Source organism: Eubalaena glacialis, chromosome 7 (genome assembly GCF_028564815.1).
Source record: "Eubalaena glacialis isolate mEubGla1 chromosome 7, mEubGla1.1.hap2.+ XY, whole genome shotgun sequence".
In the NCBI taxonomy this organism is placed as follows: Eukaryota; Metazoa; Chordata; class Mammalia; order Artiodactyla; family Balaenidae; genus Eubalaena; species Eubalaena glacialis.
In genome coordinates this window covers 48,062,810-48,087,345 of record NC_083722.1, presented here as the reverse complement: position 1 = coordinate 48,087,345, position 24,536 = coordinate 48,062,810, and positions in this window count along the sequence as shown.

Here is a 24,536-nt window from a genome sequence, read left to right as displayed (position 1 = left end):
GAAACTTTATTTAACTCACTGGGATTTAGAGAGTTGCAGGCTCAATTCTCCCTGAGAAACACTGTAGTTGCACATGATCTCTGCATAGGACAATTCCCTTGTGATGACATGTGGGTTTCTAAGAAAGAGACTTGGAGGTTGCCATTGTTTGGTAGGCGCTCATCCTTCTGTAATCTTCAGAGATTTGGCGAGAGCGTTTGAGAACTAGCCTCAAGCTAAATTTCCTCTTCTATCATGACACAGGTTTTCATGCAGCAGAATCCATGTAGCCTGTTTCAGTGTAGTTCTTGGCTCTAGGAAGCATTCCAGGTCTCTTAGTAAAGGCTGGGTCTGCACTAGGATGAGAAACGTACAAGAAGGACGGCCTGTGTGTTCGGGGACTTTTGAGCAATGCACCGTTGGGAAGAGCTAGATGCTGAGTAATGGGAGGTGAAGGGCTTCTTTTGTTAAACCTGTAGAAAGTGGTAAGTTGAAACAACTCAAGTATCTCCATCCTAAACAACATTGGAGGTACAAAATAGGGAAAGAAACTGCAGGGTCAATGCTCTGTGGGCCCTTTTGAATATAAGGCTTGAAGGGGAACTTTATTTTCCTCTTTCTGGTTTAGAGTGTTGCGGGCTCAGCTCTCCCTGAGAAACACTGTAGTTGCACATGTTCTCTTCATAGCACAATTGCCTTTGTGATGACAAGTGAGTTTCTAGGAAAGAAACTTGGAGATTGCCATTCTTTTGTAGGTGCTCATTCTTCGGTAATCTTCAGTGAATTGGCGAACCCATTTGACCACTAGCCTCAAGCTAACGTTCCTCTTGTATCATGCCACAGGTTGGCATGCAGCAGAACCATGTAGCCTTATTCAGTGTGGTTCTTGAGCTCTATGAAGCATTTCAGGTCTCTTAGTAAAGGCTGGGTCTGCACTAGGATGAGAAACGTACAAGAAGGACGGCCTGTGTGTTCGGGGACTTTTGAGCAATGCACCGTTGGCAAGAGCTACATGCTGAGTAATGGGAGGTGAAGGGCTTCTTTTGTTAAACCTGTAGAAAGTGGTAAGTTGAAACAACTCAAGTATCTCCATCCTAAACAACATTGGAGGTACAAAATAGGGAAAGAAACTGCAGGGTCAATGCTCTGTGGGCCCTTTTGAATATAAGGCTTGAAGGGGAACTTTATTTTCCTCTTTCTGGTTTAGAGTGTTGCGGGCTCAGCTCTCCCTGAGAAACACTGTAGTTGCACATGTTCTCTTCATAGCACAATTGCCTTTGTGATGACAAGTGAGTTTCTAGGAAAGAAACTTGGAGATTGCCATTCTTTTGTAGGTGCTCATTCTTCGGTAATCTTCAGTGAATTGGCGAACCCATTTGACCACTAGCCTCAAGCTAACGTTCCTCTTGTATCATGCCACAGGTTGGCATGCAGCAGAACCATGTAGCCTTATTCAGTGTGGTTCTTGAGCTCTATGAAGCATTTCAGGTCTCTTAGTAAAGGCTGGGTCTGCACTAGGATGAGAAACGTACAAGAAGGACCGTCCGTGTGTTTGGGGAGTTGTGAGCAATGCAGCGTTGGGAACAGCTAGATACCGAGTCATGGGTAGTGAAGGGCTTCTTTGTTAAAACTCTAGAATGTGGCAAGTTGAAAAAACTCTATTATCTCCCTTCTAAAGCACCTTGGAGGTACAAAATAGAGAAAGAAACAGCAGGGTCAATGCTCGGCATGCCCTTTTGAAAATAAGGCTTGAAGGGAAATTTTATTTAACTCATTGGGATTTAGAGGGTTGCAGGCTCAATTCTCCCTGAGAAACTCTGTAGTTGCACATGTTCTCTTCATAACACAATTCCCTTGTGATGACAAGTGGGTTTCTAGGAAAGAAACTTGGAGGTTGCCATTCTTTGGTAGGTGCTCATCCTTCGGTAATCTTCAGAGATTTGGCGACAGCATTTGACAACTAATCTGAAGCTAACGTTCCTCTTCTATCATGACACAGGATGTCATGCAGCAGAATCCATGTAGCCTGATTCAGTGTGGTTCTTGTGTTCTAGGAAGCATTCCAGGTATTTTAGTACTGCCCGGTATGACTTGGATGAGAAACGTACAAGAAGGACAGCATGTGTGTTCGGGATGTTGTGACTGATGCACCATTGGGAACAGCCAGATGCCGATTCGTGGGTAGTGAAGAGCTTCTTGTCGTAAACCTCTAGAATGTGGCAAGTTGAAACAACTCAACTATCTCCCTACTGAAGCACCTTGGAGCTACAAAATAGAGAAGGAAACTGCACGGCTAATGCTCTGTGTGCCCTTTTGTATATAAGGCTTGAAGGGAATCTTTATTTTCCACATTGGGAGTTAGAGTGTTGCGGGCTCAATTCTCCCTTAGAAACACTGTAGTTGCACATGTTCTCTTCACAGCACAATTCCCTTGTGAGGACAAGTGAGTTTGTAGGAAAGAAACTTGGAGGTTGCCATTCTTTGGTAGGTGCTCATTGTTCGGTAATCTTCAGTGAATTGGCGACCACATTTGACCGCTAGCCAAAAGCTTACGTTCCTCTTCTATCATGACACAGGTTGTCATGCAGCAGAATCCATGTAGCCTTATTTAGTGTGGTTCCTGGCTCTAGGAAGCATTCCAGGTCTCTTAGTACTGGCGGGCCTGCACTAAATTGAGAAACGTACAGGAAGAACGGCTTCTTTGTTCGGGGAGTTGTGAGCAATGCACCGTTGGGAACAGCTAGTTGCTGAGTGATGGGAGGTGAAGGGCTTCTTTTGTTAAATCTCTGCAATCTGGTAAGTTGAAACAACTCAAGTATCTCCCTTCTAAAGCACCTTGGAGGTACAAAATAGATAAAGAATCTGCGAGGTCAAAGCTCTGTGGGCCCTTTTGAATATAAGGTTGAAGGGAAACTTTATTTTCTTCATTGGGATTTAGAGAGTTGTGGGCTCAATTCTCCCTGAGAAACACTGTAGTTGCACATGTTCTCTTCAGAGCATATTTGCCTTCGTGATGACAAGTGATTTTCTGGAAAGAAACTTGGAGGTTGCCATTCTTTGGTAGGTGCTAATCCTTCGGTAATCTTGAGTGAATTGGCGAAGCCGTTTTGAACACTATCCTCAAGCTAACGTTCCTCCTGTATCATGCCACAGGTTGGCGTGCAGCTGAATTCATGTAGCCTTATTCAGTGTGGTTCTTGAGCTCTAGGAAAAATTCCAGTTCTGTTAGTACCGGCGGGTCTGCACTAGGATGAGAAACGTAAAAGAAGGACGATCTGTGTGTTCAGGGAGTTTTGAGCAATGCACCGTTGGGAACAGCTAGATGCAGAGTCATGGGCAGTGAAGGGCTTCTTTTGTTAAACCTCCAGAATGTGGCAAGTTGAAACAACACGAGTATCTCCCTTCTAAAGCACCTTGGAGGTACAAAATAGAGAAAGAAATAACAGGGTCAATGCTCTGCAGGCCCATTTGAAAATAAGGCTTGAAGGGAAAGTTTATTTTCCTCATTGGTATTTAGAGAGTTGCAGTCTCAATTCTCCCTGAGAAACACTGCAGTTGCAAATGTTCTCTTCATAGCACAATTCCTTTGTGATGAAAGTGAGTTTTAGGAAAGAAACTTGGAGGTTGCCATTGTTTGGTAGGTGCTCATCCTTTGGTAATCTTCAGAGATTTGGTGACAGCATTTGACGACTAACCACAAGGTAACGTTCCTCTTCTATCCTGACACAGGTTTTCATGCAGCCGAATCCATGTAGCGTTATTCAGTGTGGTTCTTGAGCTCTAGGAAGCATTCCAGGTCTCTTACTACTGGCGGGTCTGCACTAGGTTGAGACACGTACAAGAAGGACGGCCTGTGTGTTTGTGGAGTTGTGATTAATGCAGCGTTGGGAACAGGTAGATGTCGAGTCATGGACAGTGAAGGGCTTCTTTTGTTAAACCTCTAGAATGTGGCAAGTTGAAACAACTCAAACATCTCCCTTCTAAAGCGCTTTGGAGGTACACAATAGAGAATGAAACAGCAGGGTCAATGCTCTGTGGGCCTTTTGAATATAAGGCTTGAAGGGAAACTTACTTTCCACATTGGGATTTAGAGAGTTGCAGGCTCAGTTCTCCCTGAGAAACACTGTAGTTGCACATGTTCTCTTCACAGCACAATTGCCTTTGTGATTACAAGTGTTTTTCTAGGAAAGAAACTTGGAGGTTGCCTTTCGTTGACAGGTGCTCATTCTTCGGTAATCTTCAGTGAATTGGCGAACCCATTTGACCAGTAGCCTCAAGCTAACGTTCCTCTTGTATCATGCCACAGGTTGGCATGCAGCAGAACCATGTAGCCTTATTCAGTGTGGTTCTTGAGCTCTAGGAAGCATTCCAGGTCCCTTAGTACTGGCCGGTATGCAGTAGGATGAGAAACGTACAAGAAGGATGGCCTGTGTGTTTGGGGAGTTGTGAGCAATGCAGCGTTGGGAACAGCTAGATACCGAGTCATGGGCAGTGAAGGCCTTCTTTTGTTAAACCTCTAGAATCTGGTAAGTTGAAAGAACTCAAGCATCTCCCTTCTAAAGCGCTTTGGAGGTACAAAATAGACAATGAAACAGCAGGGTCAGTGCTCTGTGGGCCTTTTGAACATAAGGTTTGAAGGGAAACTTTACTTTCCACATTGGGATTTAGAGAGATGCGGGCTCAATTCTCCCTGAGAAAAGCTGTAGTTGCACATGTTCTCTTCATAGCACAATTGCCTTTGTGATGACAAGTGACTTTCTGAGAAAGAAACTTGGAATTTGCCATTCTTTGTTAGGTGCTCATCCTTCGGTAATCTCGAGTAAATTGGCAAAGCCTTTTGACCACTACCCTTAAGCTAAAGTTCCTCCTGTATCATGCCACAGGTTGGCATGCAGCAGAGTTCATGTAGCCTTATTTAGTGTGGTTCTTGAGCTCTAGGAAGCCTTCCAGGTCTCTTAGTACTGGCGGGTCTGCACTAGGATGAGAAAGATACAAGAAAGACCGCCTGTTTGTTTGGGGAGTTGTGAGCAATGCAGCGTTGGGAAGAGCTATGTTCCGAGACATGGGCAATGAAGGGCTTCTGTTGGTAAACATGTAGACTGTGGCAAGTTGAAACAACTCAAGTATCTCCCTTCTAAAACACCTTGGAGGTACAAAATAGAGAAAGAAACAGCAGGGTCAATTCTCTGCGGGCACTTTTGAAAATAAGTCTTGAAGGGAAACTTTATTTAACTCACTGGGATTTAGAGAGTTGCAGGCTCAATTCTCCCTGAGAAACACTGTAGTTGCACATGATCTCTGCATAGGACAATTCCCTTGTGATGACATGTGGGTTTCTAAGAAAGAGACTTGGAGGTTGCCATTGTTTGGTAGGCGCTCATCCTTCTGTAATCTTCAGAGATTTGGCGAGAGCGTTTGAGAACTAGCCTCAAGCTAAATTTCCTCTTCTATCATGACACAGGTTTTCATGCAGCAGAATCCATGTAGCCTGTTTCAGTGTAGTTCTTGGCTCTAGGAAGCATTCCAGGTCTCTTAGTAAAGGCTGGGTCTGCACTAGGATGAGAAACGTACAAGAAGGACGGCCTGTGTGTTCGGGGACTTTTGAGCAATGCACCGTTGGGAAGAGCTAGATGCTGAGTAATGGGAGGTGAAGGGCTTCTTTTGTTAAACCTGTAGAAAGTGGTAAGTTGAAACAACTCAAGTATCTCCATCCTAAACAACATTGGAGGTACAAAATAGGGAAAGAAACTGCAGGGTCAATGCTCTGTGGGCCCTTTTGAATATAAGGCTTGAAGGGGAACTTTATTTTCCTCTTTCTGGTTTAGAGTGTTGCGGGCTCAGCTCTCCCTGAGAAACACTGTAGTTGCACATGTTCTCTTCATAGCACAATTGCCTTTGTGATGACAAGTGAGTTTCTAGGAAAGAAACTTGGAGATTGCCATTCTTTTGTAGGTGCTCATTCTTCGGTAATCTTCAGTGAATTGGCGAACCCATTTGACCACTAGCCTCAAGCTAACGTTCCTCTTGTATCATGCCACAGGTTGGCATGCAGCAGAACCATGTAGCCTTATTCAGTGTGGTTCTTGAGCTCTATGAAGCATTTCAGGTCTCTTAGTAAAGGCTGGGTCTGCACTAGGATGAGAAACGTACAAGAAGGACCGTCCGTGTGTTTGGGGAGTTGTGAGCAATGCAGCGTTGGGAACAGCTAGATACCGAGTCATGGGTAGTGAAGGGCTTCTTTGTTAAAACTCTAGAATGTGGCAAGTTGAAAAAACTCTATTATCTCCCTTCTAAAGCACCTTGGAGGTACAAAATAGAGAAAGAAACAGCAGGGTCAATGCTCGGCATGCCCTTTTGAAAATAAGGCTTGAAGGGAAATTTTATTTAACTCATTGGGATTTAGAGGGTTGCAGGCTCAATTCTCCCTGAGAAACTCTGTAGTTGCACATGTTCTCTTCATAACACAATTCCCTTGTGATGACAAGTGGGTTTCTAGGAAAGAAACTTGGAGGTTGCCATTCTTTGGTAGGTGCTCATCCTTCGGTAATCTTCAGAGATTTGGCGACAGCATTTGACAACTAATCTGAAGCTAACGTTCCTCTTCTATCATGACACAGGATGTCATGCAGCAGAATCCATGTAGCCTGATTCAGTGTGGTTCTTGTGTTCTAGGAAGCATTCCAGGTATTTTAGTACTGCCCGGTATGACTTGGATGAGAAACGTACAAGAAGGACAGCATGTGTGTTCGGGATGTTGTGACTGATGCACCATTGGGAACAGCCAGATGCCGATTCGTGGGTAGTGAAGAGCTTCTTGTCGTAAACCTCTAGAATGTGGCAAGTTGAAACAACTCAACTATCTCCCTACTGAAGCACCTTGGAGCTACAAAATAGAGAAGGAAACTGCACGGCTAATGCTCTGTGTGCCCTTTTGTATATAAGGCTTGAAGGGAATCTTTATTTTCCACATTGGGAGTTAGAGTGTTGCGGGCTCAATTCTCCCTTAGAAACACTGTAGTTGCACATGTTCTCTTCACAGCACAATTCCCTTGTGAGGACAAGTGAGTTTGTAGGAAAGAAACTTGGAGGTTGCCATTCTTTGGTAGGTGCTCATTGTTCGGTAATCTTCAGTGAATTGGCGACCACATTTGACCGCTAGCCAAAAGCTTACGTTCCTCTTCTATCATGACACAGGTTGTCATGCAGCAGAATCCATGTAGCCTTATTTAGTGTGGTTCCTGGCTCTAGGAAGCATTCCAGGTCTCTTAGTACTGGCGGGCCTGCACTAAATTGAGAAACGTACAGGAAGAACGGCTTCTTTGTTCGGGGAGTTGTGAGCAATGCACCGTTGGGAACAGCTAGTTGCTGAGTGATGGGAGGTGAAGGGCTTCTTTTGTTAAATCTCTGCAATCTGGTAAGTTGATACTCAAGTATCTCCCTTCTAAAGCACCTTGGAGGTACAAAATAGATAAAGAATCTGCGAGGTCAAAGCTCTGTGGGCCCTTTTGAATATAAGGTTGAAGGGAAACTTTATTTTCTTCATTGGGATTTAGAGAGTTGTGGGCTCAATTCTCCCTGAGAAACACTGTAGTTGCACATGTTCTCTTCAGAGCATATTTGCCTTCGTGATGACAAGTGATTTTCTGGAAAGAAACTTGGAGGTTGCCATTCTTTGGTAGGTGCTAATCCTTCGGTAATCTTGAGTGAATTGGCGAAGCCGTTTTGAACACTATCCTCAAGCTAACGTTCCTCCTGTATCATGCCACAGGTTGGCGTGCAGCTGAATTCATGTAGCCTTATTCAGTGTGGTTCTTGAGCTCTAGGAAAAATTCCAGTTCTGTTAGTACCGGCGGGTCTGCACTAGGATGAGAAACGTAAAAGAAGGACGATCTGTGTGTTCAGGGAGTTTTGAGCAATGCACCGTTGGGAACAGCTAGATGCAGAGTCATGGGCAGTGAAGGGCTTCTTTTGTTAAACCTCCAGAATGTGGCAAGTTGAAACAACACGAGTATCTCCCTTCTAAAGCACCTTGGAGGTACAAAATAGAGAAAGAAATAACAGGGTCAATGCTCTGCAGGCCCATTTGAAAATAAGGCTTGAAGGGAAAGTTTATTTTCCTCATTGGTATTTAGAGAGTTGCAGTCTCAATTCTCCCTGAGAAACACTGCAGTTGCAAATGTTCTCTTCATAGCACAATTCCTTTGTGATGAAAGTGAGTTTTAGGAAAGAAACTTGGAGGTTGCCATTGTTTGGTAGGTGCTCATCCTTTGGTAATCTTCAGAGATTTGGTGACAGCATTTGACGACTAACCACAAGGTAACGTTCCTCTTCTATCCTGACACAGGTTTTCATGCAGCCGAATCCATGTAGCGTTATTCAGTGTGGTTCTTGAGCTCTAGGAAGCATTCCAGGTCTCTTACTACTGGCGGGTCTGCACTAGGTTGAGACACGTACAAGAAGGACGGCCTGTGTGTTTGTGGAGTTGTGATTAATGCAGCGTTGGGAACAGGTAGATGTCGAGTCATGGACAGTGAAGGGCTTCTTTTGTTAAATCTCTAGAATGTGGCAAGTTGAAACAACTCAAACATCTCCCTTCTAAAGCGCTTTGGAGGTACACAATAGAGAATGAAACAGCAGGGTCAATGCTCTGTGGGCCTTTTGAATATAAGGCTTGAAGGGAAACTTACTTTCCACATTGGGATTTAGAGAGTTGCAGGCTCAGTTCTCCCTGAGAAACACTGTAGTTGCACATGTTCTCTTCACAGCACAATTGCCTTTGTGATTACAAGTGTTTTTCTAGGAAAGAAACTTGGAGGTTGCCTTTCGTTGACAGGTGCTCATTCTTCGGTAATCTTCAGTGAATTGGCGAACCCATTTGACCAGTAGCCTCAAGCTAACGTTCCTCTTGTATCATGCCACAGGTTGGCATGCAGCAGAACCATGTAGCCTTATTCAGTGTGGTTCTTGAGCTCTAGGAAGCATTCCAGGTCCCTTAGTACTGGCCGGTATGCAGTAGGATGAGAAACGTACAAGAAGGATGGCCTGTGTGTTTGGGGAGTTGTGAGCAATGCAGCGTTGGGAACAGCTAGATACCGAGTCATGGGCAGTGAAGGCCTTCTTTTGTTAAACCTCTAGAATCTGGTAAGTTGAAAGAACTCAAGCATCTCCCTTCTAAAGCGCTTTGGAGGTACAAAATAGACAATGAAACAGCAGGGTCAGTGCTCTGTGGGCCTTTTGAACATAAGGTTTGAAGGGAAACTTTACTTTCCACATTGGGATTTAGAGAGATGCGGGCTCAATTCTCCCTGAGAAAAGCTGTAGTTGCACATGTTCTCTTCATAGCACAATTGCCTTTGTGATGACAAGTGACTTTCTGAGAAAGAAACTTGGAATTTGCCATTCTTTGTTAGGTGCTCATCCTTCGGTAATCTCGAGTAAATTGGCAAAGCCTTTTGACCACTACCCTTAAGCTAAAGTTCCTCCTGTATCATGCCACAGGTTGGCATGCAGCAGAGTACATGTAGCCTTATTTAGTGTGGTTCTTGAGCTCTAGGAAGCCTTCCAGGTCTCTTAGTACTGGCGGGTCTGCACTAGGATGAGAAAGATACAAGAAAGACCGCCTGTTTGTTTGGGGAGTTGTGAGCAATGCAGCGTTGGGAAGAGCTATGTTCCGAGACATGGGCAATGAAGGGCTTCTGTTGGTAAACATGTAGACTGTGGCAAGTTGAAACAACTCAAGTATCTCCCTTCTAAAACACCTTGGAGGTACAAAATAGAGAAAGAAACAGCAGGGTCAATTCTCTGCGGGCACTTTTGAAAATAAGTCTTGAAGGGAAACTTTATTTAACTCACTGGGATTTAGAGAGTTGCAGGCTCAATTCTCCCTGAGAAACACTGTAGTTGCACATGATCTCTGCATAGGACAATTCCCTTGTGATGACATGTGGGTTTCTAAGAAAGAGACTTGGAGGTTGCCATTGTTTGGTAGGCGCTCATCCTTCTGTAATCTTCAGAGATTTGGCGAGAGCGTTTGAGAACTAGCCTCAAGCTAAATTTCCTCTTCTATCATGACACAGGTTTTCATGCAGCAGAATCCATGTAGCCTGTTTCAGTGTAGTTCTTGGCTCTAGGAAGCATTCCAGGTCTCTTAGTAAAGGCTGGGTCTGCACTAGGATGAGAAACGTACAAGAAGGACGGCCTGTGTGTTCGGGGACTTGTGAGCAATGCACCGTTGGGAAGAGCTAGATGCTGTGTAATGGGAGGTGAAGGGCTTCTTTTGTTAAACCTGTAGAAAGTGGTAAGTTGAAACAACTCAAGTATCTCCATCCTAAACAACATTGGAGGTACAAAATAGGGAAAGAAACTGCAGGGTCAATGCTCTGTGGGCCCTTTTGAATATAAGGCTTGAAGGGGAACTTTATTTTCCTCTTTCTGGTTTAGAGTGTTGCGGGCTCAGCTCTCCCTGAGAAACACTGTAGTTGCACATGTTCTCTTCATAGCACAATTGCCTTTGTGATGACAAGTGAGTTTCTAGGAAAGAAACTTGGAGATTGCCATTCTTTTGTAGGTGCTCATTCTTCGGTAATCTTCAGTGAATTGGCGAACCCATTTGACCACTAGCCTCAAGCTAACGTTCCTCTTGTATCATGCCACAGGTTGGCATGCAGCAGAACCATGTAGCCTTATTCAGTGTGGTTCTTGAGCTCTATGAAGCATTTCAGGTCTCTTAGTAAAGGCTGGGTCTGCACTAGGATGAGAAACGTACAAGAAGGACGGCCTGTGTGTTCGGGGACTTTTGAGCAATGCACCGTTGGCAAGAGCTACATGCTGAGTAATGGGAGGTGAAGGGCTTCTTTTGTTAAACCTGTAGAAAGTGGTAAGTTGAAACAACTCAAGTATCTCCATCCTAAACAACATTGGAGGTACAAAATAGGGAAAGAAACTGCAGGGTCAATGCTCTGTGGGCCCTTTTGAATATAAGGCTTGAAGGGGAACTTTATTTTCCTCTTTCTGGTTTAGAGTGTTGCGGGCTCAGCTCTCCCTGAGAAACACTGTAGTTGCACATGTTCTCTTCATAGCACAATTGCCTTTGTGATGACAAGTGAGTTTCTAGGAAAGAAACTTGGAGATTGCCATTCTTTTGTAGGTGCTCATTCTTCGGTAATCTTCAGTGAATTGGCGAACCCATTTGACCACTAGCCTCAAGCTAACGTTCCTCTTGTATCATGCCACAGGTTGGCATGCAGCAGAACCATGTAGCCTTATTCAGTGTGGTTCTTGAGCTCTATGAAGCATTTCAGGTCTCTTAGTAAAGGCTGGGTCTGCACTAGGATGAGAAACGTACAAGAAGGACCGTCCGTGTGTTTGGGGAGTTGTGAGCAATGCAGCGTTGGGAACAGCTAGATACCGAGTCATGGGTAGTGAAGGGCTTCTTTGTTAAAACTCTAGAATGTGGCAAGTTGAAAAAACTCTATTATCTCCCTTCTAAAGCACCTTGGAGGTACAAAATAGAGAAAGAAACAGCAGGGTCAATGCTCGGCATGCCCTTTTGAAAATAAGGCTTGAAGGGAAATTTTATTTAACTCATTGGGATTTAGAGGGTTGCAGGCTCAATTCTCCCTGAGAAACTCTGTAGTTGCACATGTTCTCTTCATAACACAATTCCCTTGTGATGACAAGTGGGTTTCTAGGAAAGAAACTTGGAGGTTGCCATTCTTTGGTAGGTGCTCATCCTTCGGTAATCTTCAGAGATTTGGCGACAGCATTTGACAACTAATCTGAAGCTAACGTTCCTCTTCTATCATGACACAGGATGTCATGCAGCAGAATCCATGTAGCCTGATTCAGTGTGGTTCTTGTGTTCTAGGAAGCATTCCAGGTATTTTAGTACTGCCCGGTATGACTTGGATGAGAAATGTACAAGAAGGACAGCATGTGTGTTCGGGATGTTGTGACTGATGCACCATTGGGAACAGCCAGATGCCGATTCGTGGGTAGTGAAGAGCTTCTTGTCGTAAACCTCTAGAATGTGGCAAGTTGAAACAACTCAACTATCTCCCTACTGAAGCACCTTGGAGCTACAAAATAGAGAAGGAAACTGCACGGCTAATGCTCTGTGTGCCCTTTTGTATATAAGGCTTGAAGGGAATCTTTATTTTCCACATTGGGAGTTAGAGTGTTGCGGGCTCAATTCTCCCTTAGAAACACTGTAGTTGCACATGTTCTCTTCACAGCACAATTCCCTTGTGAGGACAAGTGAGTTTGTAGGAAAGAAACTTGGAGGTTGCCATTCTTTGGTAGGTGCTCATTGTTCGGTAATCTTCAGTGAATTGGCGACCACATTTGACCGCTAGCCAAAAGCTTACGTTCCTCTTCTATCATGACACAGGTTGTCATGCAGCAGAATCCATGTAGCCTTATTTAGTGTGGTTCCTGGCTCTAGGAAGCATTCCAGGTCTCTTAGTACTGGCGGGCCTGCACTAAATTGAGAAACGTACAGGAAGAACGGCTTCTTTGTTCGGGGAGTTGTGAGCAATGCACCGTTGGGAACAGCTAGTTGCTGAGTGATGGGAGGTGAAGGGCTTCTTTTGTTAAATCTCTGCAATCTGGTAAGTTGAAACAACTCAAGTATCTCCCTTCTAAAGCACCTTGGAGGTACAAAATAGATAAAGAATCTGCGAGGTCAAAGCTCTGTGGGCCCTTTTGAATATAAGGTTGAAGGGAAACTTTATTTTCTTCATTGGGATTTAGAGAGTTGTGGGCTCAATTCTCCCTGAGAAACACTGTAGTTGCACATGTTCTCTTCAGAGCATATTTGCCTTCGTGATGACAAGTGATTTTCTGGAAAGAAACTTGGAGGTTGCCATTCTTTGGTAGGTGCTAATCCTTCGGTAATCTTGAGTGAATTGGCGAAGCCGTTTTGAACACTATCCTCAAGCTAACGTTCCTCCTGTATCATGCCACAGGTTGGCGTGCAGCTGAATTCATGTAGCCTTATTCAGTGTGGTTCTTGAGCTCTAGGAAAAATTCCAGTTCTGTTAGTACCGGCGGGTCTGCACTAGGATGAGAAACGTAAAAGAAGGACGATCTGTGTGTTCAGGGAGTTTTGAGCAATGCACCGTTGGGAACAGCTAGATGCAGAGTCATGGGCAGTGAAGGGCTTCTTTTGTTAAACCTCCAGAATGTGGCAAGTTGAAACAACACGAGTATCTCCCTTCTAAAGCACCTTGGAGGTACAAAATAGAGAAAGAAATAACAGGGTCAATGCTCTGCAGGCCCATTTGAAAATAAGGCTTGAAGGGAAAGTTTATTTTCCTCATTGGTATTTAGAGAGTTGCAGTCTCAATTCTCCCTGAGAAACACTGCAGTTGCAAATGTTCTCTTCATAGCACAATTCCTTTGTGATGAAAGTGAGTTTTAGGAAAGAAACTTGGAGGTTGCCATTGTTTGGTAGGTGCTCATCCTTTGGTAATCTTCAGAGATTTGGTGACAGCATTTGACGACTAACCACAAGGTAACGTTCCTCTTCTATCCTGACACAGGTTTTCATGCAGCCGAATCCATGTAGCGTTATTCAGTGTGGTTCTTGAGCTCTAGGAAGCATTCCAGGTCTCTTACTACTGGCGGGTCTGCACTAGGTTGAGACACGTACAAGAAGGACGGCCTGTGTGTTTGTGGAGTTGTGATTAATGCAGCGTTGGGAACAGGTAGATGTCGAGTCATGGACAGTGAAGGGCTTCTTTTGTTAAATCTCTAGAATGTGGCAAGTTGAAACAACTCAAACATCTCCCTTCTAAAGCGCTTTGGAGGTACACAATAGAGAATGAAACAGCAGGGTCAATGCTCTGTGGGCCTTTTGAATATAAGGCTTGAAGGGAAACTTACTTTCCACATTGGGATTTAGAGAGTTGCAGGCTCAGTTCTCCCTGAGAAACACTGTAGTTGCACATGTTCTCTTCACAGCACAATTGCCTTTGTGATTACAAGTGTTTTTCTAGGAAAGAAACTTGGAGGTTGCCTTTCGTTGACAGGTGCTCATTCTTCGGTAATCTTCAGTGAATTGGCGAACCCATTTGACCAGTAGCCTCAAGCTAACGTTCCTCTTGTATCATGCCACAGGTTGGCATGCAGCAGAACCATGTAGCCTTATTCAGTGTGGTTCTTGAGCTCTAGGAAGCATTCCAGGTCCCTTAGTACTGGCCGGTATGCAGTAGGATGAGAAACGTACAAGAAGGATGGCCTGTGTGTTTGGGGAGTTGTGAGCAATGCAGCGTTGGGAACAGCTAGATACCGAGTCATGGGCAGTGAAGGCCTTCTTTTGTTAAACCTCTAGAATCTGGTAAGTTGAAAGAACTCAAGCATCTCCCTTCTAAAGCGCTTTGGAGGTACAAAATAGACAATGAAACAGCAGGGTCAGTGCTCTGTGGGCCTTTTGAACATAAGGTTTGAAGGGAAACTTTACTTTCCACATTGGGATTTAGAGAGATGCGGGCTCAATTCTCCCTGAGAAAAGCTGTAGTTGCACATGTTCTCTTCATAGCACAATTGCCTTTGTGATGACAAGTGACTTTCTGAGAAAGAAACTTGGAATTTGCCATTCTTTGTTAGGTGCTCATCCTTCGGTAATCTCGAGTAAATTGGCAAAGCCTTTTGACCACTACCCTTAAGCTAAAGTTCCTCCTGTATCATGCCACAGGTTGGCATGCAGCAGAGTTCATGTAGCCTTATTTAGTGTGGTTCTTGAGCTCTAGGAAGCCTTCCAGGTCTCTTAGTACTGGCGGGTCTGCACTAGGATGAGAAAGATACAAGAAAGACCGCCTGTTTGTTTGGGGAGTTGTGAGCAATGCAGCGTTGGGAAGAGCTATGTTCCGAGACATGGGCAATGAAGGGCTTCTGTTGGTAAACATGTAGACTGTGGCAAGTTGAAACAACTCAAGTATCTCCCTTCTAAAACACCTTGGAGGTACAAAATAGAGAAAGAAACAGCAGGGTCAATTCTCTGCGGGCACTTTTGAAAATAAGTCTTGAAGGGAAACTTTATTTAACTCACTGGGATTTAGAGAGTTGCAGGCTCAATTCTCCCTGAGAAACACTGTAGTTGCACATGATCTCTGCATAGGACAATTCCCTTGTGATGACATGTGGGTTTCTAAGAAAGAGACTTGGAGGTTGCCATTGTTTGGTAGGCGCTCATCCTTCTGTAATCTTCAGAGATTTGGCGAGAGCGTTTGAGAACTAGCGTCAAGCTAAATTTCCTCTTCTATCATGACACAGGTTTTCATGCAGCAGAATCCATGTAGCCTGTTTCAGTGTAGTTCTTGGCTCTAGGAAGCATTCCAGGTCTCTTAGTAAAGGCTGGGTCTGCACTAGGATGAGAAACGTACAAGAAGGACGGCCTGTGTGTTCGGGGACTTTTGAGCAATGCACCGTTGGCAAGAGCTACATGCTGAGTAATGGGAGGTGAAGGGCTTCTTTTGTTAAACCTGTAGAAAGTGGTAAGTTGAAACAACTCAAGTATCTCCATCCTAAACAACATTGGAGGTACAAAATAGGGAAAGAAACTGCAGGGTCAATGCTCTGTGGGCCCTTTTGAATATAAGGCTTGAAGGGGAACTTTATTTTCCTCTTTCTGGTTTAGAGTGTTGCGGGCTCAGCTCTCCCTGAGAAACACTGTAGTTGCACATGTTCTCTTCATAGCACAATTGCCTTTGTGATGACAAGTGAGTTTCTAGGAAAGAAACTTGGAGATTGCCATTCTTTTGTAGGTGCTCATTCTTCGGTAATCTTCAGTGAATTGGCGAACCCATTTGACCACTAGCCTCAAGCTAACGTTCCTCTTGTATCATGCCACAGGTTGGCATGCAGCAGAACCATGTAGCCTTATTCAGTGTGGTTCTTGAGCTCTATGAAGCATTTCAGGTCTCTTAGTAAAGGCTGGGTCTGCACTAGGATGAGAAACGTACAAGAAGGACCGTCCGTGTGTTTGGGGAGTTGTGAGCAATGCAGCGTTGGGAACAGCTAGATACCGAGTCATGGGTAGTGAAGGGCTTCTTTGTTAAAACTCTAGAATGTGGCAAGTTGAAAAAACTCTATTATCTCCCTTCTAAAGCACCTTGGAGGTACAAAATAGAGAAAGAAACAGCAGGGTCAATGCTCGGCATGCCCTTTTGAAAATAAGGCTTGAAGGGAAATTTTATTTAACTCATTGGGATTTAGAGGGTTGCAGGCTCAATTCTCCCTGAGAAACTCTGTAGTTGCACATGTTCTCTTCATAACACAATTCCCTTGTGATGACAAGTGGGTTTCTAGGAAAGAAACTTGGAGGTTGCCATTCTTTGGTAGGTGCTCATCCTTCGGTAATCTTCAGAGATTTGGCGACAGCATTTGACAACTAATCTGAAGCTAACGTTCCTCTTCTATCATGACACAGGATGTCATGCAGCAGAATCCATGTAGCCTGATTCAGTGTGGTTCTTGTGTTCTAGGAAGCATTCCAGGTATTTTAGTACTGCCCGGTATGACTTGGATGAGAAACGTACAAGAAGGACAGCATGTGTGTTCGGGATGTTGTGACTGATGCACCATTGGGAACAGCCAGATGCCGATTCGTGGGTAGTGAAGAGCTTCTTGTCGTAAACCTCTAGAATGTGGCAAGTTGAAACAACTCAACTATCTCCCTACTGAAGCACCTTGGAGCTACAAAATAGAGAAGGAAACTGCACGGCTAATGCTCTGTGTGCCCTTTTGTATATAAGGCTTGAAGGGAATCTTTATTTTCCACATTGGGAGTTAGAGTGTTGCGGGCTCAATTCTCCCTTAGAAACACTGTAGTTGCACATGTTCTCTTCACAGCACAATTCCCTTGTGAGGACAAGTGAGTTTGTAGGAAAGAAACTTGGAGGTTGCCATTCTTTGGTAGGTGCTCATTGTTCGGTAATCTTCAGTGAATTGGCGACCACATTTGACCGCTAGCCAAAAGCTTACGTTCCTCTTCTATCATGACACAGGTTGTCATGCAGCAGAATCCATGTAGCCTTATTTAGTGTGGTTCCTGGCTCTAGGAAGCATTCCAGGTCTCTTAGTACTGGCGGGCCTGCACTAAATTGAGAAACGTACAGGAAGAACGGCTTCTTTGTTCGGGGAGTTGTGAGCAATGCACCGTTGGGAACAGCTAGTTGCTGAGTGATGGGAGGTGAAGGGCTTCTTTTGTTAAATCTCTGCAATCTGGTAAGTTGAAACAACTCAAGTATCTCCCTTCTAAAGCACCTTGGAGGTACAAAATAGATAAAGAATCTGCGAGGTCAAAGCTCTGTGGGCCCTTTTGAATATAAGGTTGAAGGGAAACTTTATTTTCTTCATTGGGATTTAGAGAGTTGTGGGCTCAATTCTCCCTGAGAAACACTGTAGTTGCACATGTTCTCTTCAGAGCATATTTGCCTTCGTGATGACAAGTGATTTTCTGGAAAGAAACTTGGAGGTTGCCATTCTTTGGTAGGTGCTAATCCTTCGGTAATCTTGAGTGAATTGGCGAAGCCGTTTTGAACACTATCCTCAAGCTAACGTTCCTCCTGTATCATGCCACAGGTTGGCGTGCAGCTGAATTCATGTAGCCTTATTCAGTGTGGTTCTTGAGCTCTAGGAAAAATTCCAGTTCTGTTAGTACCGGCGGGTCTGCACTAGGATGAGAAACGTAAAAGAAGGACGATCTGTGTGTTCAGGGAGTTTTGAGCAATGCACCGTTGGGAACAGCTAGATGCAGAGTCATGGGCAGTGAAGGGCTTCTTTTGTTAAACCTCCAGAATGTGGCAAGTTGAAACAACACGAGTATCTCCCTTCTAAAGCACCTTGGAGGTACAAAATAGAGAAAGAAATAACAGGGTCAATGCTCTGCAGGCCCATTTGAAAATAAGGCTTGAAGGGAAAGTTTATTTTCCTCATTGGTATTTAGAGAGTTGCAGTCTCAATTCTCCCTGAGAAACACTGCAGTTGCAAATGTTCTCTTCATAGCACAATTCCTTTGTGATGAAAGTGAGTTTTAGGAAAGAAACTTGGAGGTTGCCATTGTTTGGTAGGTGCTCATCCTTTGGTAATCTTCAGAGATTTGGTGACAGCATTTGACGACTAACCACAAGGTAACGTTCCTCTTCTATCCTGACACAGGTTTTCATGCAGCCGAATCCATGTAGCGTTATTCAGTGTGGTTCTTGAGCTCTAGGAAGCATTCCAGGTCTCTTACTACTGGCGGGTCTGCACTAGGTTGAGACACGTACAAGAAGGACGGCCTGTGTGTTTGTGGAGTTGTGATTAATGCAGCGTTGGGAACAGGTAGATGTCGAGTCATGGACAGTGAAGGGCTTCTTTTGTTAAATCTCTAGAATGTGGCAAGTTGAAACAACTCAAACATCTCCCTTCTAAAGCGCTTTGGAGGTACACAATAGAGAATGAAACAGCAGGGTCAATGCTCTGTGGGCCTTTTGAATATAAGGCTTGAAGGGAAACTTACTTTCCACATTGGGATTTAGAGAGTTGCAGGCTCAGTTCTCCCTGAGAAACACTGTAGTTGCACATGTTCTCTTCATAGCACAATTGCCTTTGTGATTACAAGTGTTTTTCTAGGAAAGAAACTTGGAGGTTGCCTTTCGTTGACAGGTGCTCATTCTTCGGTAATCTTCAGTGAATTGGCGAACCCATTTGACCAGTAGCCTCAAGCTAACGTTCCTCTTGTATCATGCCACAGGTTGGCATGCAGCAGAACCATGTAGCCTTATTCAGTGTGGTTCTTGAGCTCTAGGAAGCATTCCAGGTCCCTTAGTACTGGCCGGTATGCAGTAGGATGAGAAACGTACAAGAAGGATGGCCTGTGTGTTTGGGGAGTTGTGAGCAATGCAGCGTTGGGAACAGCTAGATACCGAGTCATGGGCAGTGAAGGCCTTCTTTTGTTAAACCTCTAGAATCTGGTAAGTTGAAAGAACTCAAGCATCTCCCTTCTAAAGCGCTTTGGAGGTACAAAATAGACAATGAAACAGCAGGGTCAGTGCTCTGTGGGCCTTTTGAACATAAGGTTTGAAGGGAAACTTTACTTTCCACATTGGGATTTAGAGAGATGCGGGCTCAATTCTCCCTGAGAAAAGCTGTAGTTGCACATGTTCTCTTCATAGCACAATTGCCTTTGTGATGACAAGTGACTTTCTGAGAAAGAAACTTGGAATTTGCCATTCTTTGTTAGGTGCTCATCCTTCGGTAATCTCGAGTAAATTGGCAAAGCCTTTTGACCACTACCCTTAAGCTAAAGTTCCTCCTGTATCATGCCACAGGTTGGCATGCAGCAGAGTTCATGTAGCCTTATTTAGTGTGGTTCTTGAGCTCTAGGAAGCCTTCCAGGTCTCTTAGTACTGGCGGGTCTGCACTAGGATGAGAAAGATACAAGAAAGACCGCCTGTTTGTTTGGGGAGTTGTGAGCAATGCAGCGTTGGGAAGAGCTATGTTCCGAGACATGGGCAATGAAGGGCTTCTGTTGGTAAACATGTAGACTGTGGCAAGTTGAAACAACTCAAGTATCTCCCTTCTAAAACACCTTGGAGGTACAAAATAGAGAAAGAAACAGCAGGGTCAATTCTCTGCGGGCACTTTTGAAAATAAGTCTTGAAGGGAAACTTTATTTAACTCACTGGGATTTAGAGAGTTGCAGGCTCAATTCTCCCTGAGAAACACTGTAGTTGCACATGATCTCTGCATAGGACAATTCCCTTGTGATGACATGTGGGTTTCTAAGAAAGAGACTTGGAGGTTGCCATTCTTTGGTAGGTGCTCATCCTTCGGTAATCTTCAGAGATTTGGCGACAGCATTTGACAACTAATCTGAAGCTAACGTTCCTCTTCTATCATGACACAGGATGTCAGGCAGCAGAATCCATGTAGCCTGATTCAGTGTGGTTCCTGTGTTCTAGGAAGCATTCCAGGTATTTTAGTACTGCCCGGTATGACTTGGATGAGAAACGTACAAGAAGGACAGCATGTGTGTTCGGGATGTTGTGACTGATGCACCATTGGGAACAGCCAGATGTCGATTCGTGGGTAGTGAAGAGCTTCTTGTCGTAAACCTCTAGAATGTGGCAAGTTGAAACAACTCAACTATCTCCCTACTGAAGCACCTTGGAGCTACAAAATAGAGAAGGAAACTGCACGGCTAATGCTCTGTGTGCCCTTTTGTATATAAGGCTTGAAGGGAATCTTTATTTTCCACATTGGGAGTTAGAGTGTTGCGGGCTCAATTCTCCCTTAGAAACACTGTAGTTGCACATGTTCTCTTCACAGCACAATTCCCTTGTGAGGACAAGTGAGTTTGTAGGAAAGAAACTTGGAGGTTGCCATTCTTTGGTAGGTGCTCATTGTTCGGTAATCTTCAGTGAATTGGCGACCACATTTGACCGCTAGCCAAAAGCTTACGTTCCTCTTCTATCATGACACAGGTTGTCATGCAGCAGAATCCATGTAGCCTTATTTAGTGTGGTTCCTGGCTCTAGGAAGCATTCCAGGTCTCTTAGTACTGGCGGGCCTGCACTAAATTGAGAAACGTACAGGAAGAACGGCTTCTTTGTTCGGGGAGTTGTGAGCAATGCACCGTTGGGAACAGCTAGTTGCTGAGTGATGGGAGGTGAAGGGCTTCTTTTGTTAAATCTCTGCAATCTGGTAAGTTGATACTCAAGTATCTCCCTTCTAAAGCACCTTGGAGGTACAAAATAGATAAAGAATCTGCGAGGTCAAAGCTCTGTGGGCCCTTTTGAATATAAGGTTGAAGGGAAACTTTATTTTCTTCATTGGGATTCAGAGAGTTGTGGGCTCAATTCTCCCTGAGAAACACTGTAGTTGCACATGTTCTCTTCAGAGCATATTTGCCTTCGTGATGACAAGTGATTTTCTGGAAAGAAACTTGGAGGTTGCCATTCTTTGGTAGGTGGTCATTCTTCGGTATTCTTCAGTGAATTGGCGAACACATTTGACCTCTAGCCTCATGCTAAGGTTCTTCTTCTATCATGCCACAGGTTGGCATGCAGCAGAATCCAGGTAGCCTTATTCAGTGTGGTTCATGTGTTCTAGGAAGCATTCCATGTCTCTTAGTACTGGCCGGTGTGCACTAGGATGAGAAACGTAAAGGAAGGACAGCCTGTGTGTTCGGGGAGTTGTGAGCAATGTACCGTTGGGAACAGCTAGATGCCGAGTCATGGGGCATGAAGGCTTCTTTTGTTAAACCTCTAGAATGTTGCAAGTTGAAACAAGTCAAGCATCTCCCTTCTAAAGCACCTTGGAGGTACAAAATATAGAAGAAACTGCGGGGTCAATGCTTTGTGGGCCCTTTTGAATATAAGGTTGAAGGGAAACTTTATTTTCCACATTGGGATTTAGAGAGTTGTGGGCTCAGTCCTCCCTGAGAAACACTGTAGTCGCATGTGTACTCTTCATAGCACAATTGCCTTTGTGATGATAATTGAGTTTCTAGGAAAGAAACTTGGAGGTTGCCATTCTTTTGTAGGTGCCCATCCTTCAGTAATCTTCAGTGAATTGGCGAAGCCGTTTGACCACTACCCTCAAGCTAAAGTTCCTCCTGTATCATGTCACAGGTTGGCATGCAGCTGAATCCATGTAGCCTTATTCAGTGTGGTTATTGAGCTTTAGGAGTTATTCCAGGTCTCTTAGTAAAGGCGGGTCTGCACTAGGATGAGAAACGTACAAGAAGGACCATCCGTGTGGGGAGTTGTGAGCAATGCAACGTTGGGAAGAGCTAGGTTCCGAGTCACGGGCAGTGAAGGGCTTCTTTTGTTAAACCTGTAGAATGTGGCAAGTTGAAACAACTCAACTATCTCCCTTCTAAAGCACCTTGGAGGTACAAAATAGAGAAAGAAACAGCAGGGTCAATGCTCTGTTTTCTCTTTTGAAAATACGGATTGAACGGAAACTTTATTTACCTTCTTGGGATTTAGAGAGATGTGGGCTCAATTCTCCTGAGAAACACTGTAGTTGCACATGTTCTCTTCATAGCCCAATTCCTTTGTTATGACAAGTGAGTTTGTAGGAAGGAAACTTGGAGGTTGCCATTCTTTGGTAGGTGCTTATCCTTCGGTAATGTTGAGTGAATTGGCGAACCCGTTTCACCACTAGCCTCAAGCTAACGTTCCTCTTGAATCATGCCAGAGGTTGGCATGCAGCTGAATCCATGTAGCCTTATTCAGTGTGATCCTTGAGCTCTAGAAAGAATTCCAGGTCTCTTAGTACTGGCCGGTCTGCACTAGGATGAGAAACGTACAAGAAGGACGCCCTGTGTGTTTGTGGAGTTGTGAGCAATGCAGCGTTGGGAAGACCTATGTTCCGAGTCATGGGCAGTGAGGGGCTTCTTTTGGTAAACCTCTAGAATGTGGCAAGTTGAAACAACTCAATTATTTGCCTTCTAAAGCACCATGGAGTTACAAAATAGAGATAGATAAAGCAGGGTCAATGTTCTATGGGCCTTTTGAATATAAGGATTGAAGGGAAACTTTATTTTCCTCATTGGGATTTAGAGATTTGCAGGCTCAATTCTCCCTGAGAAACACTGTAGTTGCACATGTTCTTTTCATAGCACAATTGCCTTTGTGATGACAAGTGAGTTTCTAGGAAAGAAACTTGGAGGTTGCCATTCTTTGGTAGGTGCTCGTCCTTAGGTAATCTTGAGTCAATTGGCGAACCCGTTTGACCACTACCCTAATGCTGATGTTCCTCTTGTAACATGTCACAGGTTGGCATGCAGCAGAATCCATGTAGCCTTATTCAGTGTGGTCCTTGAGCTCTAGAAAGCATTCCAGGTCTCTTAGTAGTGGCCGGTCTGCACTGGGATGAGAAACGTACAAGAAGGACGGCCTGTGTGTTCAGGGAGTTGTGAGCAATGCACCGTTGGGAACAGCTAGATGCTGAGTCATGGGGGGTGAAGGGCTTCTTTTGTTAAACCTCTAGAATCTGGTAAGTTGAAACAACTCAACTATCTCCCTTCTAAAGCACCTTGGAAGTACTAAATAGAGAAAGAAACATCAGGGTCAATTCTCTGTTGTCTCTTTTGAAAATAAGGCTTGAAAGGAAATTTTATTTTCCTCATTGGGATTTAGAAAGTAGCAGGTTCAATTCTCCCTGAGAAACACTATAGTTGCACATGTTCTCTTCATAGCACAATTCCTTTGTGATGACAAGTGAGTTTGAAAGAAAGAAACTTAGAGGTTGCCATTCTTCGGTAGGTGCTCATCCTTCGGTAATGTTCAGAGATTTGGCCACAGCATTTGACCACTAACCTCAAGCTAACGTTCCTCTTCTATCATGACACAGGTTGTCATGCAGCAGAATCCATGTAGCCTTATTTAGTGTGGTTCCTGGCTCTAGGAAGGATTCCAGGTCTCTCGGTACTGGCGGCTCTGCAGTAGGTTGAGAAACGTACAAGAAGGACGGCCTGTGTGTTCGGGGAGTTGTGAGCAATGCACCGTTGGGAACAGCTAGATGGTGAGTCATGGGAGGTGATGGGCTTCTTTTGTTAAACCTCTAGAATCTGGTAAGTTGAAACAACTCAACTATCTCCCTTCTAAAGCACTTTGGAGGTACAAAATAGAGAAAGAAACAGCAGGGTCAATGCTCTGTGGGTCTTTTGAATATAAGGCTTGAAGGGAAACTTTAATTTCCACTTTGGGATTTAGAGAGTTGTGGGCTCAATTCTCCCTGAGAAACACTGTAGTTGCACATATTCTCTTCATAGCACACTTGCCTTTGTGATGATAAGTGAGTTTCTAAGGAGTAAACTTGGAGGTTGCCATTCTTTGGTAGGTGCTTATCCTTCCGTAATCTTCAGTGAATTGGTGAACCAGTTTGACTACTAGCCTCAAGCTAACGTTCCTCTTGTATCATGCCAAAGGTCGGCATGCAGCTGAATCCATGTAGCCTTATTCAGTGTGGTACTTGAGCTCTAGGAAGCATATCAGGTCTCTTAGTACTGGGCAGTCTGCACTGGGATGAATAACGTACAAGAAGGACGGCCTATGTGTTCGGGGATTTGTGAGCAATGCACCATTTGGAACAGCTAGATGCCGAGTGATGGGTAGTGAAGGGCTTCTTTTGGTAAACCTCTAGAATGCGGCTAGTTGAAACAACTCAAGTATCTCCCTTCTAAAGCATCTTGGCGGTACAAAATAGAGAAAGAAACACCAGGGTCATTGCTCTGTGGGCCTTTTTGAAAATAAGGCTTGAAGGGAAACTTTATTTTCCTCATTGGGATTTAGAAATTTGCAGGCTCAATTCTCCCTGAGAAGCACTGTAGTTGCACATGTTTTCTTCATAGCACAGTTCCTTTGTGATGGCAAGTGAGTTTGAATGAAAGAAACTTGGAGGTTGCCATTCTTTGGTAGGTGCTCATTGTTGGAAATCTTCAGTGAATTGGCGATCCAATTTGACCACTACCCTCAAGCTAACGTTCCTCTTGTATCGTGCCACAGGTTAGCATGCAGCAGAATCCATGTAGCCTTATTCAGTGTGGTTCTTGAGCTCTTGGA